The 14,123-nt window shown below is 42.6% G+C and overlaps 1 protein-coding gene across 6 annotated transcripts in view; it reads left to right on the forward strand.

Moving 5' to 3' along the window:
* The first annotated feature begins 348 nt into the window (after positions 1–348).
* Positions 349–14,123, forward strand: part of TBL1XR1 (TBL1X/Y related 1) — a 173,890-nt gene continuing 160,115 nt past the window's right edge. For all 6 annotated transcript variants that reach the window (XM_048863460.2, XM_048863467.2, XM_048863462.2 and 3 more), the window contains exon 1: positions 349–523. The gene's annotated coding sequence lies outside the window, so the exon portion shown is untranslated. The remainder of the gene's footprint in view (positions 524–14,123) is intronic.

The raw sequence follows: 14,123 nt of genomic DNA on the forward strand, positions 1-14,123 counted from the left end.
CCTGCTCCTCTCCCCCGCGGTCTCTCTCCCATTTCCGTGCGGCTGGCCACCCCGCTCCCCACCCCCATCCCCCCAGCGCGGAGTGTCTGAGAGCCGTTGGCTGCTCTGAACCGTTTGGCTCCTTCCCTTAGTAACAGCTTTCACATTCTGCCTCAATTCCTCCTCAATCTCAATCACACACAGCGCTATTGCCTCCCCCCGCCCCCCCCCCCGCCCCGGGACTTAATCTCTCAGCCCTGCCCCCCTCCTCCTCCCCCCCCCCCCCCGGCTTGGGATATAATTGAATATCACAGCACGGTTTGGTGGCGAGTAATCCCCCCCCCTTTTTTTTGTTTTTTTTTTCTATTTTTTTTTTGTCTTTTTTTTTTTTTTTTTGCTTGGAGTGGGGCACCTCAGCTGAGAGGGCGCTGGCATGTGTCTCTAGCTGTGTAAAGAGGAGGAAACCCAGGGTGCATTTCTTTTGCCTCCATTGCAAAGGAAAAGGGGGGAGGGCAAAAGCAGCCACTCAGCCATCAACTGCAAGGTAAGGACTTGGGGTGTTGTGTGTGTGTGTGTGTGTGTTTTTTTGCACGAGCATTTAACCTCTCCTGGGCTGCATCAAGTGCATCCAAGGGGGGGGGGGGGGTTATTATGGAGCTTCTTTGGGGGAGGCGGGGAGGGCTTTGGGGAAGTGATCAGGGGGGGGGAGCTGTGTTTGTCTGTTGCGAGTTGGGGTGGGGGATGGGCACCAGTGTAACCTGTCTTTATTTTTCAACTGGGTTCTTCCCCCCCCCCCCACCACCTTTTTTTTTTTAAAATGTATTTTTGGGAGCTGGTGGTTTTAATTGTAAATGGCACCTCTTTTTAAAGCTTGTTGGGGGGGGCTTTCTTGCCCCTCTTCCCCCTTTCTTGTTTTTCCCCTCCCCCTCTCCCCCTTTTGGATTTGATTTTAAAGGCTTTAAGGGGGAAAAAAAAAAAGAATTTGCACAAATTGAATCAAGGAGCCATCATGAGGCAGGCTGGTTTATAGCCTATTTTTAGGCTGATCTTTGTAAAGAAGAAGAATCTTTCTCCCTCCCCTCCCCCCAGTGCATATTTACTACTTCTAAAACCGGGGGGGAAGACCACCCAAAGTGTGACCTTAGGTTTGTATTTATTTTGCAGTCGGTTTATGGTTTGTGTCTGCAATATATAATGTTAAGAAAAGCTTGGGGAGAAATGGGCTTGTGTCTGAACTCATGCTGGAGTGGGGGAGGGGAATCTGTGTCCACACTTTCCTCTGTGTGATTTTTTTTTTTTTAATTTCCTTTTCAACTGGGTATGTTGTTTTCATTTGTAACTTAGAGGAGTGTGTTTCTTTTTTGTTTAACTCCCCTGGAGATATAGCCCTGGATTTAAGAGAAGAAAATATCTGTAGATGTAATTTTTTGTTTTAAAAGTGTAAAGTGCCAAAGTTATTGTTGATCAGTTTCCTGTTAAGTTCTGGGTGGAACATGATCACATCTTCTTTTACAGGGTAAGGGCCACATGTAAAAGACAAAACATGGGCCTTAGTTTATGGAAATAAGCCTTTATACCCGTTAATGGGCTGTGTGTGTGTTTTAAACTTAATAGTATCAAATATCCAAAATAAAGCAGGCAATCTTGTTCTGTGTATTATATATTTTAAAAAGATCTTTATGCCTAAGTTACGTATTTTTCTGTGCTGTTAATTGAATATATTTATCCATTGTAAATACAAAATATGTAGTTCATTCTACCATTTAATGGGATTAATTGTACATTGAAGTTGTTCCAGGTGAGTTAAATTTTCATCACCAAATTCCTTTAAGGAAAATTTATAAGATCATAGTCTCTTTATTGAGAGAGAGATTTGTACTTCAAGACAGAGTCTTGTTGCTTGAGATTGAATGTTGAGTTTTCAAGATAAAGTTTCATCTGTAGGTTGCTGTGTAGGATTGCAGAGTGAAGTTTGCTCATAGAGTTTTTACTATCAGATGTACCCAACATCCTCATTTTGCTGTCTGTATAAATCAAGACTTAACTGATTTATGGAAGAGATCACAAAATATACTCATTCTTTGCTGTTAAAGCATGAGAGGTAAAGAGTCATGATCTGGAAAATCCAGTCTTGTCACATAAAAATTAGCTGAGCCTGATTGCTGATACCTTACTGGTCTAGTATATAGAGTAGATATTTGAGGACAAAGCATATTAAAAAGGGAAGGGTCTTTATTATAGATAGGCCCTACCTAAAGCCCAAGGTCAATATCCAGAGAGCATGGCCCATCTAGAGAGAAGTGCTACAGGCAGAATTCACTTTTGGATTTTGAATAATGCCTGAAGTTTTAGGGCTGTCCAAGTTTTGGTCCTTGATTGTGCAGTGAACTTTGCAAAAGCTCAGATATTTGGTCTTGGTTTGGACATCTCCATATTTATCTTTTCAGCATACAGTTCAAACTTATTAAGGCTCAGATCCTGGAAACACTTATGCAGGTGCTTAACTTTAACCACAAGAGTAGTCCCATTGGTTTTAATGAGACTATTCATGAGCTTAAAGTTAAGCATGTGTTTAGGTGTTTGAAGGATTAGAGCCTGAGGTTTAAAAAAAGCTTTACTGTCAAGGTAAATCTGCTTAGTATGCTGTCGGTGTTATGTAAATAATAATAAACATTTTATGGTTTCCCAAAGTGATTGACTTTTTTTTTTCTTTTGGCTAAGATCTAATGAAATAACACTGTATTTTATTCGTAATCACAGACCATGAGAGTGTAGTCTCAGGTGGTCTCTTACATTTTGTTAGTTAGGGAAGTGCAGGCTTGTCTCCATGACCACATGGTTCATATGGGATTGTATCTTGGGAACTTTGTGGCAGGTCTCCCAAAATAGTATTCTGAACACCTGGAAAACATTTAGCATTCACTCTGTAAGGGAAGGGGGAGGGGAAGGAAATACAATTTAAACATGTAAGAGTAGTTGGGACTTGGGTTCGTAATTTTAGAACATACAAGAGTTTACAGTTTGATTTTGTTCATTTAAATGTTTCTCTGCTTCACTGAGAGTAATAAATGCTGATCAAAATTATTAGACCTATTTGCTGCTCAAGGTCCCCTCCTTAAAAACCATTAAAAATTTTCTTTCAGAAAAAAATTACAAATGCCGCTTTTTTCTTCCAATGATTGATATTTCCTACATTGCTGTGAAGTTATAAAGGATTATATAAGTGCTAAGTATTGTAAAACTTTACTTATGACTTTGTAATCATTACCAATCAGATAGATGTGATGGTAGAGAGCACTGTTAAATCCTACAAACGTGAGGAGCTGGATGGAGTAAGTTGAAATGGTTAAAACACGAATATATATATATAGTGTGTGTGTATATATGTATATGTGTGTGTATATTTTATATATATATATATATTCACTTTGTTTTCAGTTAAGTTTTTCAGTGAGGAAGAACAGATCCAAGTGCATGTAAAGTAAATTGAATGGTTACTTACACAGGAGTTCACATTCAAGTCAGATGCCCACTGTTATAAATGTTATAGAAGCAAATTAAGACCCAGTCCTACAAGAGGTTCCACCTGGATAGACCCACACTGAAGTCAGAAATTCTGCAAATACAAATGCACATGCTTAATTTTAAGCACATCAGTGACCGCCTTAGGGTTCTGTACACGTGCATAAAGTTGATCGTGAGAGTGTTTGCAGGATCAGGGTCTTAACTATACTTTCTGTAAACTGTATTGGGTTGTGTGTGCGTGAGAGAGAGAGAGGAGATGACATTTTTTTGGTGTGTACAATTAATTCCTACCAAAAGAATATATTTACTGCTTGTTGATTGTTATTTCTGTAGATATGGTAAAAATGCTTCTGAACTAGTATCTGGTGAGTGAGGGAGTGTAAAATAAACATACAGATCATTAAAAGGTGAATGACATGACTAATGGACCTTTTGAATGACCACTTGTTGAATAAATAAGTCTGTTCCTGTGTAGCATTGCTGTATAAATAGGGCCCTACCAAATTCATGGTCCATTTTGGTAAATTTCACAGTCATAGGATTTTAAAAATCATAAATTTCATGATTTCAGCTACTTAAATCTGAAATTTCATGATATTGTAATTGTAGGGATCCTGACCAAAAAGAAGTGTGTGTTTGGGGGGAAGGGGGCGGCGAGCCACAGGGTTATTGCAGGGGGTATGTGTGTGATACTGCTACCCTTGCTTCTGTGCAGCAGCTGGTGGTGGCGCTGCCTCAGAGCTGGGCAGCTAGAGAGCAGTGGCTGCTGGCTGGGAGCCCGGCTCTGAGGGCAGAGCCGCCACTAGCAGCAGCGCAGAAGTAAGGATGACATGGTATGTATGGTATTGCCGCCTTTCCTTCTGCGGAGCTCGGCCCTCAGTCAGCAGGCGCCGCTCTCCAGCCGCCTAGCTCTGGAGGCAGCAGCATAGAAGTAAGGGAGGCATAGTATGGTATTGCCACCCTTACTTCTGTGCTGCTGCTGGCGGGGAGCTGCCTTTGGAGCTGGGCACTTGGCCAACAGCCACCGCTCTGCAGTTGCCCAGCTCTGAAAGCAGCACAGAAGTAATGATGGCTATACTGTGACCCTCCTAAAATAACCTTGTGACCCCCCCCAACTCCCTTTTGGGTCAGGACCCCCAATTTGAGAAATGCTTGTCTTCCCCGGTATAATCCCTATAGTATAAAGTAAAGGTACACAAAAGACTAGATTTTTTGGGGGGGAGGCCAGATTTTGTGTCCTGTGACGCACTTTTCATGGCTGTGAATTTGGTAGGGCTCTAAGTATAAAATATCACATCTTCAGATGAATACTTGAAAAAGGAATAACTACTCATTATTTCCTGTTGTAGGCTCAGGATCCACCAAAAATCTTGGCTTCCCCAGGTGCAACTTTCTGAACACTTCAGTGCGATGTTCTTTTATTTAAATTACCTTAGTTTCCATAAAGAAACTTAGAGATAACAACTGTTTTTTCACAGACCATGTTTCATCCAAAGATCTCAAACAAGGTAGATAGGGGACTGCTTCACTCATCATGAAAATGTAGCCCCTGTGAGATAAAATATGGCAAAATAGTAAGTTGAAAATGTCTTACCCAGGTGAAGCTTCAGGAGAGTCTGCAGGGTTAGGCATTTGACTGGTGCAAAAATAATTGGTCAATGAACTGGTGAAATATTGGTCAAATGTCAAAAATAGTCAAATATTTTAAACCACTTTTTTTTAGAACAGGAACAACAGTCACACAAAGAATAAGACTTGATGGTCCCCTGTAGGCATAACCCTAGGTACTTATGCCTTTATTACAAAATAAAAAGTTAGTTAACGGAGTTATTTTAACTCAGAAAAATGGGCAATATAATGAAATAGTGATCTGAAAAATGGAAGAATGTCACTGTGATATAATCCCCAAAATAGGCCACCACGTACATCAGGTAATTCTTGCTGGAATATTTGGCAATATTTGACCATGGTCAATTGTATAAATGTAGTATTTATTTTGGCAGAATGTGATACCTAATTGTAACTTGTTAGGACACTGAAGCTGTGTCTTCACTAGGAAAAAAAGGTGTGCTCTTCGCTCCTGTTAACTAATGTGAGATGAAATCCAAGTGAATACAAGGCCGAACGTAGTTTTGATATGAGTTAACTGGTCGAGTTCAAGACCAGGCTCCCTGGTTGTCTTGAACCTGACCTGCCATCAGGGAGCCTGGTCTTGAACTTGACCAGTTAACTCATATCAAAACTACGTTCGGCCTTGTATTCACTTGGATTTCATCTCGCATTGGTTAACTCGAGTTAAGATCACGCTTTTTTCATAGTTCAGACAAGGCCGAAGTTGGTTTCAAAAAGGGGATTTTTAATGACCATGAGTGGTCAGAAGTTTAGTTTTAGCTATCTCTGAAAGACCTGCAGCATCATAATGCCTGACGTATCCAAATCACTGTTTTAGGAGACTGGTACTGCTACTTCAGGCTCTTGTGAGACTCTTTAGGTTCCCTGTCTTCGTAATGAACCTCTGTTCTGGGCTTGTGATCTGGTGTCAGGAATTGGATGTGAACCAGTCCAAGTGGCATTATGGATTAGAGAACGTACAGTTACATGGGAAGTGGTGTGCTTGTACAGATAAGGTGAACTGGTACTGTCATTGGCTGAAAAACATACTGAAGGGGTTTAGGTCAGGACTGACTTGGAAGGAAGATTTCTGCTTACTGAGTCACCAACACCACAATATGGAGCACTCATGCATCTTTAGAGGTTTTCCATGCAACTACTGAGCCATCCTGACAGATCCTAGTTTTGACATCTGAAAAGATGATCTTATACCGTGAAGCTGCTTAATGCATTAATTTTTCTTTTTAAGAGTATGAATTAACACCTTTGTTTGGAAAAGAGAAAATCTTGGGTAGACATTGATGGTCATGTTTTCAGATGCTGAGCACCCATAGCTGACTTTGAAGTTTGTGGGAGCTCTGTGTGCTTAGCCCCTCTGCAAATCAAGCCCTAAGTGTATTTCACTGGCTTTTGCAAACTTCAGTTCGGGCTATAAGTCCTATTTCTGTTGGGTGTCATGATAGTGAAAGACTACCTCCCCCTCTGCAGTCTGTGAGTTGAAATTTAGAGTGTGTTCCATTGTTGTAATTTTTTTCCCTCCATGTTGCAAAAGAGTGATCTTGATTGATATTGATGTCTAGCTGTAAACATTCAGAATAATCCACAGAACATCCTGGGTGTCTTGTTTGTTTTGTTTCTTTTATGATCCAAAATCCAGTTCAGCCTCTTTTCTATGTACTACATTACGGAGAAACTCCAAATAACCTGTCTGCCATAAGCAAGCATTTTGGAATATGACTTTGGATAGCTGGAACTGCATTGCTAGACATTTTAGTTGGTCTGCTGGAGCTGTGTATTAGGCTTCCCCACCCCCTCTGGCGAGGCAGGCAAGCAGCTGTTTTTGCAGCTGATGCTAGTGCTGCTCTTAACCCATTGGTGGGGCTGCAGAATGATTTAATCACCTCCCCAGTAGTGTAAGTTGCATTTAAAACTCATGTTGAACTCCCACTGACATCACACTGTTGTAAATCTTATGAATTAAAACTACCAAATTGATTATGGAAACTTTTTTTTTCTTTTACATATGCAGTTGCATTGTTTGTTGGCAATGGCTTGAAACTACATAGCACAGTCTCACAAAAGCTTATGCTCAGATAAATTTGTTAGTCTCTAAGGTGCCACAAGTACTCCTTTTCTTATAGCACAGTATATTTCCAGAGCCTTATTCAAGGGGAGAAATAAAATTTCACTTTACTGGTGAAAAGTGAATGGTGCTAAGTGAATGGTGCTAAGTACTGTACCTGACATGAAAACTGTGGACCTCAGCCTTGAGAGACCCTAAATTTAACTCTTTGAATATGTTGTGTTCCCTTGACATTCAAACAGGCAGTGTTAAAGTTCACGTTCTTCAGATGGGCAACCTATCATCACCAAATCATGTGAGCTGGGGATTCTTGCAAACACAGATGCACTTGAGGTGAATGTCAACACCCCAGTGGCTCAAAAGGAAGAGTTGGGCAGGGAAAGTTGAGGGACTGTGTTGAAGGGCACTTAGTGCCAGAATGATGCTGGGTGGCCTGACTGAGGAGTGAAATTGAAGATGTTTCCTTTTGTCCCTCATTTTGGAGGGGCCAATCAATGTTTGTCTATCAGGATGATTTCTAAAAGTATTTGTTTTCCTGTACAAATAGATATCAAAGGCGGGATTTTTTTTTTTGTGTTGGCCTAGCCTCTGCCCCTATTGGAGCAAATGCATTTTTGTCATTGACTTTCAATGGGGAATACTATTGACCCAACTCTGAGTGATCTGAATTCCTACACCAAAATATCAATACCACATCCCAGATCTGCTCAGCAAAGAAGAAGACGACTCTCTATTTGAGGTTTAGCCAAAAATTGTTGGGAGGATTTAGTTTTGATGCTGCATTAATTTTTTTTTTCTGTCTAGGTGTGTGGGCGGTAAAGGAGGTCAGTGACAAAAATTAGGTTTAGAAGTTCTTGAGCATTATTTGTCCCATATGAGGTTAAAGGAAGTATTGGTGGCTCTCCATTTGGCAATAAATCCTTCTGTCTGCAGTGTTTTGTACAGAGACTACTACTATTAAACAATGAATCATAGCTAATTTTTGTATGGATGTCAACATTCTTATTCTATTGCAGAGGTTCCTGCTGGGAGTCTTAACATAAACACACATCCCTAAATAAAAGCTCTTAAACCTAGATTTTACTTGGAATGTCCTTTACAAAAATACAGAACTTGCTGTGGTTATCTGCAAGAACCTTTCACATCCTATTTTTCAGAGTGTATTTTCAAATTTAATACTGTAGTGACTTTTAATATATTTTTTTTTTTTAAATTCACTGCACAGGTGTAGATAATGCAAAAGGCAGAGAAACATTTGACATCAGCATTAATAAACAGCTTGCCAAACAAGTTATGGCAGGGGTGGGCAAATGTTTTAGCCCGAGGGCCACATCGGGGTGCGAAACTGTATGGAGGGCCAGGTAGAGAAGGCTGTGCCCCCCAAACAGCCTGGTCCCTGCCCCCTATTCACCCCCTCCCACTTCCCGCCCCGACTGTCCCCCTCATAGCCCCCAAAACATCCAACCCCCCTGCTCCTGGTCCCCTGACTGTCCCCTCCTGGGACTCCCCGCCCCAAACTGCCCCCCTAGGATCCCACCCCCTATCCAACTCCCCTGTCCCCTGACTGCCCCGACCCCTATCCACACCCCCGCCCCCAACAGACCCCCTTCCCCGGACTCTCATGCCCTATCCAACCCCCCCCTGTTCCCCGACCCCTGACCACCCCAAAACCTCCGCCTCATCCAACCTCCCCCTGTCCCCTGACTGCCCCCGGGATCCACTACCCAACCTTGCACCATTGTGTGCGCGCTGCTGCCGCCCCCTTACCATGCCGCTCAGAGCAGCAGGAGCTCGCAGGCCTGCTGCCCCTGTGGCTGCGGGGCAGGGGGAACAGCGGGGGGAGGGGCCAGGAGCTCAGGGGCTGGGCAGGACGGTCCTGCGGGCCAGAGTTTGCCCACCTCTGAGTTATGGTAACAACATATATTTGGTAGCAACACATTAGCTGTTTCTAACTGCTAATATAACACCCTGGTATGGATTATAGAAACAGGCTGCACCTTGATTTGAACAGGCTGATTGTGTAGAGATAGCACTTGATTCTCATTTCATTTTAGGTGTGTGGTAATCCACCTACATGTAGCAACTGTTTGATATTTCTTGTTTCGGTTCTGAATTCATTGCACTGTGTAAGCAGAAAGAGTTTATAGCAACATAACCTCAGTGTTTTAAAGTGAAATACCACTCAGGCTATAAATTCCAAAGAAATTGCCCACCAAGCAATTTTAGATTGGTTTGATGTGACACAAAAAGAGATCTGCTGCTAAATTTGAAGATTAACATAAACCAACAATTCTATCTCAAGGACACTCACCATTACTGGAAATAATTTGCTCATTCATTGGTGAGTTGTAGAACCCACCTTCGTCTTTTCATTATTGCATCTGCTACTTGTGTAGATTGTAAAAGGTCTTTGGTGCCTTACTGGAAATATCCTTGCATTTATGTGCTTCATGTTGGCAAAATCCATGTTGTTTGGTTCTTCCAGTGTGTCCCCATACTAGGTTATTTTTATAAGGTTTATTTATTCCAGTTCATCAAGTACCTGTGCAAAGTTCTCAGAGCTTTCTTACTGTGTACATGCTGTATTCATTATAACTTAGACTCTCCACCATCAAAAAAACCCTTGCATACTCAGACCATTCAACAGCCCCATTGAGCTTTCAATGCACCATAAATAATATCCATTTTTCATCTTCAAGTACATGAAAGGTTGTTACAAGGAGGAGGGAGGAAAAATTGTTCTCTTTAACCTCTGAGGATCGGACAAGAAGCAATAGGCTTAAATTGCAGCAAGAGTGGTTTAGGCTGAACATTAGAGAAAAACTTCCTGTCAGAGTGGTTAAGCACTGGAATAAATTACCTAGGGAGGTTGTGGAATCTCCATCATTGGAGATTTTCAAGAGCAGGTTAGACAAACACCTGTCAAGGGATAGTCTAGATAATACTTGGTCCTGCCATGAGTTCAGGAAACTGGACTAGATGACCTCTCGAGGTCCCTTCCAGTCCTGTGATCCTATGATTCTATCTTCTGGGTGAACAGATAGCCTTTGGGGCATGTAGTAAGGCCTAACAAACCCGTGTTCTCTGGGTGGGTCAGGTGGATATTACTAGCTATTTCCACTGAATATTCTTGAGTTTAAAACAGGAGAGGACAAATGTCAAGCAAGCAGTGTTATCCCGAGGTCCTGGCCTGATCAGTATTGGTTAGGCATCACCAGAGAGAGAGAGAGAGAGAGGCATGTTGATTGCTCAGGGGTATGAAGTAAAAAAGTAATTTCTGGATGTTGTTTATATTGACTAAGGCTCATGAAAAGATTTTAAAAAAATGAGATGAAAAATGGGAAGGGGGCAATAATTTATAAATATGTTATCCACTTTCTGACTAACTCTTTTAATACAGTGGCTCCATACCAGAGACTGAGCTGGTATGTCACCTAGCATATTGGATATCTGTTAGTACTAGTGCTTCTGTTATATGGGCTGAGATGTTTTGCTTTTGTCATTTTAAGTTACCAAAACTGTTAACATTAAGGGCCAGTCTTCAACTGGACCCCACTGAAGAACTGAAAAACTTGCAGGCATGTCACTGGAATTTGTAAAATCCTGTTTGTGTATGCATTTATTAGCATGCTCAGTTGAGCTCCCCATCCCTTTTCCATGTCTAACTACCGCATTTTGGAATAGGTAGTTGGTGTTTTTTCAGAGTACAAAAGAGAGAGACAGCACTTTTGTGATTTGATTTGGAGAGACTGAATGAAAATGACTTGCACTTTACTTGCTTTGACAGTAGTATAAATGGCAAAAGCCAGTCAGTATAATGTTGGTTTTGAAACCCACCGATTTCTGTTCACACATTGCTTATTCCAGGAGAATCTGGACTTAATATTAAAGCTTTTAAAGTTTTTTTTTTCTTTTTTTCTTTTTCGGAAAGACTTATACCTACTTCTGTGCCAATTAACACCACCCCTCATTTCCCTGCCCTTCCCCCCCAAAAAAACAAACAAACCCCAAACAAAACCATTACATACCCAGCAATAACGTGGCAAAATGTTGTGTGTTTCATTTCTGTCTCTCCCCAAAACTCACCCTGATTTGCCATCTGCCAGTGATGAGCTTTTTATTGTTTGCTGTCACATGAATAAATAAAATGAAGTTAATAGACCTAAAACTTCCATGTCTCTCTTGGCATTTCGCATTTCTTTCTGTTCTTTTCCTCAGCCTCATTCACTTCTTCCCCCCCCCCACCCCTTTTCTGCCTTTTTCTCTCAATTCTCTCATTTCCTGTTATCATTTTGTCTTTCCTGTATTTCTTTGTTAATATAAAGGCTTTCTCTGGCCGTTTTTGTATTTGACACTCTTAAGCCAAAACAGTCCTCTCACCTTATTCTCTGTTTACTGTTTTATGGTTTCTCTGCCCTACTCTTTCTGTCTTCTCTGCTTCCCCGAACTTATCTGCCCTCTCTTCCCCAGTCCAACTTATGCATGTGGAAGTGATCTTGTGCAGTCTTTGAATCAATGGGAATTTTGCTGTGTGTAAAGTCAGCAAAATCGGGCATTCTTCCTGCACTGTGTCATGCTGTTTAATTTCATTGTGTGTTGCAGACTGAAACTTACTGGAGACATTAGTAAGTTTCATTCAGCAGCCTCAGTTGCAGACAGTACGCTGATGCGCAGGGACTAAGATGTGGAGTGGGGCAGCTATGAAAGGAAACAGAGTTGGCTGCTTTTGGTAATGTCTTTTATTTAATAAAAATAAACATCCCTTCTGGCACTAAGGGTTGATCCAACTCCAATTAAAGTCAACAGGAGACTTTAATGGGAGTTAGCTTGGGACCTTAATAGGAATTTCAAAAGCTGCACTGGATTAAATGAAAGCCTTTTGGTGTTTTTCTTTTTTGAGCAGTTTATTCCCATGCTTTTTAGCATAAGGATTGTTTAAGAAGTGACATTCAGGTTCTCACTTAAAGCAACAAAATCCAATTCAGTCATAGTCTCACCTAGTTTGTATTATGGTAGTATCTAGACGTCACAATCAGGATTGGTGCCCCATTGTTCTAAGTGTTGTAGAACTTGATCATGGAAACTGAAGTCTGTAAACCGACTCCTTTAGTATGGGCCTCAACCAGCACAAATCAATTTGTGGAATTGCAGCTATAATGTTGGAGGATAGTCTCCAAAGGGCCTATAGTCTAACTGCGTCCAGGAACTGCTGTAATGCCTGGAATACTCTGCTTAATATTTAATCTCGAGAAAGTGACCACTCCTGATGGGTAGTTGTCCAGGAACCAAAGAAAATAAAAGTAGGAAAAATTGATATATCATAAACCTAGCAAAACCTTTTCTGATAATGAGTATGTGCCTTTCTCTGAAATACACACAACCATCACAGGAGAGAAAATAAGATCTACTTTGAAAGAAGGCAGTAGAAATGGTTTTTACTTGAATGTATTTAAAATATGATTATAAGCTCTCTGGTGCAGAGACAGTGTCAACACATGACATAAAAATATCGCTACCCGCCCATAGGTCATAGACTCTACGTAGATTACTGTTATTGCAATACCGCACTCTTGTCACTTACAAATTTCCATATTCAGGAGTATATAATGTAGAAACTTGCTCCAGCCAGAAACTTGGCATGTAAAGTCGCTGGGTGTAATCAGGCAGTCGTATTCAGGTAAAAAATCCCATTGGAATTGATGGGAGTTTTGCCTGAGTAAGAACTGAAAGATTAGATCCTCTGCCTGGGAGTAATTTTATTTTATTTTTGTTGTTTTTTCCATTTCTGAGGCTTGGCCTATACTAAAGGGTTAGGTTGATATAAGCTGCCTTTCATCAATCTCTAGCCATGGAAGTGTGTTCACATAAATTTGACTCCCGCCGACATAAGTCCCTCTGTACCAGGGATCTCAAGCACGTGGCCCGTGGGGCTATTTCCTATGGCCCGCCAAGCTCCCTGTGCCCACCCCCAGGTCAGGCCCGCAGGATTACCCCCCGTGGCGCCGCGAGCCCCGCGCTGCTCCCTGAAGCAGCCGGCAGCAAGTCCCTGCAGCCAAGAGGGGAGAAGAGGGCTCTGTGCGTTGCTTTCACCTCCAGGCACTGCCCCCCTGCAGCTCCAATTGGCTGGGAACCAGGAACTGTGGCCAATGGAAGCTTAGGGGAGGTACCTGGAGGAGCGGCAAGAGCAGCGCACGGAACTCTCTGCACCCCAGGGAGCCTGCCCTGGCCCCGATGCGTGCTGCTGCCACCCCGGAGCCGCTCTAGGTAAGTGGCGCCGGGCCGGAGCCCGCACCCCAAACCTCTCCTGCACCCCAACGCCCTGCCCTGAGCCCGCTGCTGCACCCTGCACACCTCCGGCACCTCAACTCCCTGCTCTTAGCCCCTGCCACACCTCGCACCCTTCCTGCTCCCCCTGGGGGCAGGGAGGGGGCAGAGTTGTGCTGGGGACTTCGGGGAAGGGGTTGGAATGGGGGTGGGGAAGGGATGGGAAGAGGCAGGGCCTCATGGAAGGGTTGGAGTGAGGGCAGGGCCGGGGCAGCGAGGGGTGGGGGTGTCAGTGATGCGGCCCTCGGGCCAATGCACTAGTCCTCATGTGGTCCTCGTGGTCATTTGAGTTTGAGACCCCTGCTCTATGCTGATTTAGTAACATCACCTCCCGAAGTGGCGTAGAGTGATACTGCATTGACCTAATTACATCAAGTGTCAGTGTAGACACTGCATTGCTTACGCTGACTATTACTGGCTTTCAGGAGTTGTTCCACAATGCCGATGCAAGTGCTCCTGGTGAGGACACGCACCACTGATCCAAGGAGACAAGTGTGCGCGCACACAAGCAATTTAATAACTGTGGTGGCTGTATGCCAATGTAAGTTAGGTTGACATAATTTTGTGGAGTAGACATGGCCCTACTATTGCCAAACATAGT

This window comes from Caretta caretta, chromosome 9 (genome assembly GCF_965140235.1).
Source record: "Caretta caretta isolate rCarCar2 chromosome 9, rCarCar1.hap1, whole genome shotgun sequence".
Taxonomy (NCBI): domain Eukaryota; kingdom Metazoa; phylum Chordata; order Testudines; family Cheloniidae; genus Caretta; species Caretta caretta.